General features: G+C 39.9%; 1 protein-coding gene across 2 annotated transcripts in view; it reads left to right on the top strand.

The window, feature by feature from the left end:
- The window catches only part of PITPNC1 (phosphatidylinositol transfer protein cytoplasmic 1), a 265,455-nt gene that overhangs the window by 564 nt on the left and 260,179 nt on the right, over positions 1-4,712 (top strand). Inside the window, exon 1 of one of the 2 annotated variants that reach the window (XM_067715276.1) lies at positions 130-153. The exons of the other annotated variant lie outside the window; for it this stretch is intronic. The gene's annotated coding sequence lies outside the window, so the exon portion shown is untranslated. Of the gene's footprint in view, positions 1-129; positions 154-4,712 lie in introns of those variants that run through there. 2 annotated transcript variants of the gene reach the window in all.

Raw genomic sequence — 4,712 nt, 5'->3', positions numbered from 1 at the left:
CCCGCGCGAAGGACCCCACGAGGCCCCTTGCGCTGGCCGCCAGGCAGGCAGCGCCGCGGACAGCCCTGGGGGCGGAGCTGGGGCGCGAGGCTCGCTCGTGCACCCTACGTCCGGTTTTGTCTTTGCTGACAGACTTCTCATCTACAGTTTGCGGTGAGAAAAGCTAGTGTAATCGAATAGGCTATGATACATATTCTTACACCTCTGCTTTGAAATATTATGATTTCTCAGAGCCGTGGGCAAGTCGCTTAACTTTTCTTAGATCTCGGTTTTCTCCTGTCTATAGGAGCAGGCTGAAATAAACGCCGAAGAAAAGAGTTCTCAGGTTTCATCTGGTTGAGAATCTTGGCATAATCTGTGGGATCTCTTAAAGTTAATAAGAGAAGGTATGGCAGTGGCTGAGTAGTATAATAGGTAAATATTATGTTGCTAAGAAGAATCTTTAGAAGTTTTATTTGCTTTCCCTTTCCAAACTCTTATGAGCATCAAAAGAGATCACGTATATCCGAGCCGATTTTCCAGTTAGGGACCATACAAGTTTTCTTTATTATCATCCACACCATCTGGGTCCCTTTTTTTAAAAAAAGCTTAAGATCCTTGAACGTGAGAATGAGGCTGTGTGTGGTGTGGTCCAAGTGTCAACAGTAGCCTGGGAAGCAAATGGGAAATCTTGGAGCGGTCTACTGTTATGTTAGTGATTCTCAGTTTAATCAGCACCAACCTCCCTTTATATATGCTGAATAGACCTTTTTTTAAAAAAAAAAACTGTTCTGGGGACTTCCCTGGCCGTCCAGTGGTTAAGACTCTGCTTCCCATGCAGGGTGTGTGGGTTCAATCCCTGGTCTGGGAACTAATATTCCACATGCTGCATGGCTTGGACAAAAAAATTAAAAAGAAAAAACAAACAAACTATTCTGGAATGAAAATCATGGATAATATAACCCATCTACACACATAACTAAAAAACAAACACGAAACAAGAAAACATCCTAGCTGTAAAGGAGAAACATTGCAAAATAGCAAAATAATAATATATTTCAAAATATAAAGGCTAAAACATGTCTACAGTAGAAATACAAAGAAGTAGCCATTTGCTTGTACACATATACAATACAATAACTATAAATGCAAACATTACAGCTGCCACAGGTGTGTTCTTTTGGTTCCTCAAGCATAAGGGTGGCATGATTTTTCCAATATGGTGTACAACTTCTTGGTAAAGTTCTGACTATATTGAAGTATAATTTTCCATTGTTTTTCACATAGAAGAAGTCTTAGAAAATTTAGTGCGTATTAAAACTTCAAAAAAAAAAAGCTTGGCATATGTTTAATGGAGTTAGGCCTCAGACACATAAGGAGGTGTCTGGCAGGACATTGAAAAGTCTGATGGAATGTGAGACGATATTTTATTGTGTAGGTTTGTTGCATTGCAGTTGTTCGGCATCCCAATTACATATTGATACCTTCCTCATCCACCGTGACTGTGACAACCCCAAATTCCCTTACAAATTTCGAAAACACACTCTAACAGCTCGTTGAGACACACTAGGGTAAGATGTTTTCTGGCTCTACATTTGGTGGGCAGTTGCTTTGACTAGAGTAGACGAAAGGATGTGGAGTTCTACACTTTGTGCGAAAAGTTTGAAAAAACAAAAAGTAACAAAGGTGTGATGGACTAAACAGATTTATGGTTTACGGAACTCAAAAAATAAGAGTGTAAAGAAGGCAAATAGGTGGAGAAAAGTCAGCTCCACAGCAAACTGAAGCCCTTCCTCTCTAGGCTTGGAGGTAACAATAATGAAAGCCAACTGAAATCTAAGAAAGTGCTTGCAAAGGAAACAAAAATTTAAAGTGAAGTAAATAAAGAAGGAAACCAGTAAAAGTCCGAGCAATGGGCAGAGAAAATAGGTAAAATTCCTGTATTATAGACAGATTCTTTATAAATCTATTATTTGAGTGAGTCTGAGATTAAATATGTGGCTTTGTAAGAAAGAAATTGGTTTCAGAAGAGAAAAATTGGCAGTGGAAGAATAAGGAATCTAGGAATTCCCTGGCTGCCCAGTGGTTAGGGCTCCAAGCTTCCACTGCAGGGGGCACAGGTTCCATCCCTGGTTAGGGAACCTGCGTGCCACACCGCATGGCCAAAAAAAAAAAAAAAAAGAATAAGGAATCTAAAATGAAGGGAGAAGTACTGATTGGAAAAAGTTTATTCAGAAAGAACCATGGTAATATATATTATGATACTAATTATTGAAAATAGTGTGCCTATATATTAATTGCTACATTGGTATATATATTTTTTCATATTTGGCATTTCTGGCACTTTCAGCTTATTGGCTGTGCACATATCTGACCCAAAGTTCCTGCCTTTGTGAAGTAAACATTCTAATGGGGAGGAAGACAGAAAATCAACATGTAAATATGTGCCAGGGATGATAGTGCTTGGGAGGTGGTCGAAGAGGGCATCGCCAGTGAGCTAAGACCTGAAGTAAGGGAGTCTTGCAGGTTGCTGGGGGATGAAGATTCCAGGCAGAGGCAGGAGCAAGAACCCTGAGCTGAGAGCAATCAGATCATGCCTGGCTTGTTTGAAAAACAGAATGAGTAAGGGCGAGAGTTGTAGGAGATGAGATTTAAGGCAATTTGACCATTAGAAGGACTTGGTTTTTAATCTGAGTGAGATGGAGAGCCAATGGGAGTTTGGGGCAAAGGAGTGGCAGGACCTGATTTACATAGTAAAAGAATCACTCTATTTCCTAAGAGACAGAAGCTGTTTTCTGCTGGGCAGAAGCTGGGAGACTAGTTAGAAAGTTTTTGCAATAATGCAGGGGGAAAATGATGGTGTCTTGGACGAGGGTGCAGGCAGTAGAAGTGGTAAGAAGTGGCTAGATCCTGGATATAATCTGAAAATAGAGCCAAGATAGGACTTGTGGTTATGAGAGGAAAGGGGTCAAACATGTCTGCAAGATTTTTGAGCTTAATCTCTGAAAAGATGGAGTTGCCATTTGCCAAGATGGAGCAGACTAGGGACAAGAAAGTCAGAAGGAAAAGGACAGGAGTCAGTTTTGGATATGTTAATTTGAGGTGCCTATTGGGTATCCAAGTGACAATGCTGAGAAGGCAAGTGGATATACAAATGTCAAATTAAAGGGAGTAATTTGGGCTAGAGGTTTGAAGTTAGGAGGCATTAACATACTGATGGTATTGAAAGTCGCGGGGCTTACATTACAGAACACTTCCTGAAATGTGTGTAAAATATTTGTTTGTAAAATATTTGTTTTTATTTATTTACTTATATATTTTTTTGGCCGCACCGCTTGCGGGATCTTAGTTCCCTGACCAGGGATTGAACCCGGGCAGTGAAAGCGCCGAGTCCTAACCACTGGACCACCAGGGAATTTCCAAAATATTTGTTTTTATAAATTGCTTATTTTAAAGGCAATGGGAGAACTTGATATTTTCAAGTCTGTTATGAATCATTTTGTAAAGAAAAATATTTTATCTTTTGGGTAAATGTCAGGTGAGTAAAGGCATACCTAAGTCATTGTATCCATTTACTCTTGCTGCTGTAACAAATAACCATGAATTTGGTGGCTTGAAACAAAGGCAACTGATGTTCTCACAGTCTGGAATCCAGAAGTCTGAAGTCAGTGTCAGTGGGCTGAAATCGAGGTATGGCAGGGCCATGTTCTCTCTGGAGGCTCTAGGGGACAGTCTGTTCCTTGCCTCTTCCAGCTTCTGGTGGCTGTGGGCATCCCTTGGCTTGCGGGGATCTCATCACTCCAGTCTCTGCTTTCATGGTCACAGTGCCTTCTCCTCTTCTGTGTGTGTGTGTGTCAGATGTCCACCTGCCTTTCTCTTACACAGATACTTGTGACTATATTTAGGGACATCCAGATAATCCACGGTAGTCTCATCTCAAAGTCTTTAACGTAACCACATCTGCCAAGACCCTTTTTCCAATACGGTAACATTTTCAGTTTCCAGGGCTTAGGGCCTGATGTCTTTGGGGGGCCATTATTCAGCTGCACTGTAGTCACCTACGCAATTTCTAAACTGGGGTTTTGATATAAATGGTTACATACTCTTAATAGCAAACATAATTCCTTCTTCTCTCTGGGGACATTTAAAATGTTCCACAAAAAGTCAAATTCCATGACGTCTCTATGGCACTACATAGCTAAGAAATACTATTTCTGGATCTGTGTTGACATCATTTGATGATACTAGGTCAAATATAATTTGGCATTAAAGAGTTACCGTAAGTTATGGTTGCACAGTTACTTCCTCTTAAAGGATACTCAGGGTCAAGGACAACGTCTTCTTTCATCACTAAAATTTCTCTCCAGTGAGTATAGGTTACAGATCCTCTCATAATTCATCTCAAAATATTCCAGTGTTTGCCAACTTCTGTAAAAACAGGTAATGCAATAAAAAGTGAAACCTTCATAAAATTTATTACTAGCTTATTTATTAAAAAAAAAGAAGACAAAACCATACGTTTGGCCACGGATCCTCCAGGGTTTTTTCCCATGTGAAGCAATTTGTACCACATCATTGTCAATTAATCTTTATTTTATGAGCATTTACTGCACAGCTGTAAGCAATTCCACATCAAAGTCATTCTCCGTATTTAATAGAGGACTGATAAATGGGTCTACACATAAGAATTGCTTTGGGACTTGCTTTGTGTAGTTTTATTAAGAATGAATTTA

Source organism: Pseudorca crassidens, chromosome 19 (genome assembly GCF_039906515.1).
Source record: "Pseudorca crassidens isolate mPseCra1 chromosome 19, mPseCra1.hap1, whole genome shotgun sequence".
Taxonomy (NCBI): Eukaryota; Metazoa; Chordata; class Mammalia; order Artiodactyla; family Delphinidae; genus Pseudorca; species Pseudorca crassidens.
This window is presented reverse-complemented; position numbering and strand designations above follow the sequence as displayed.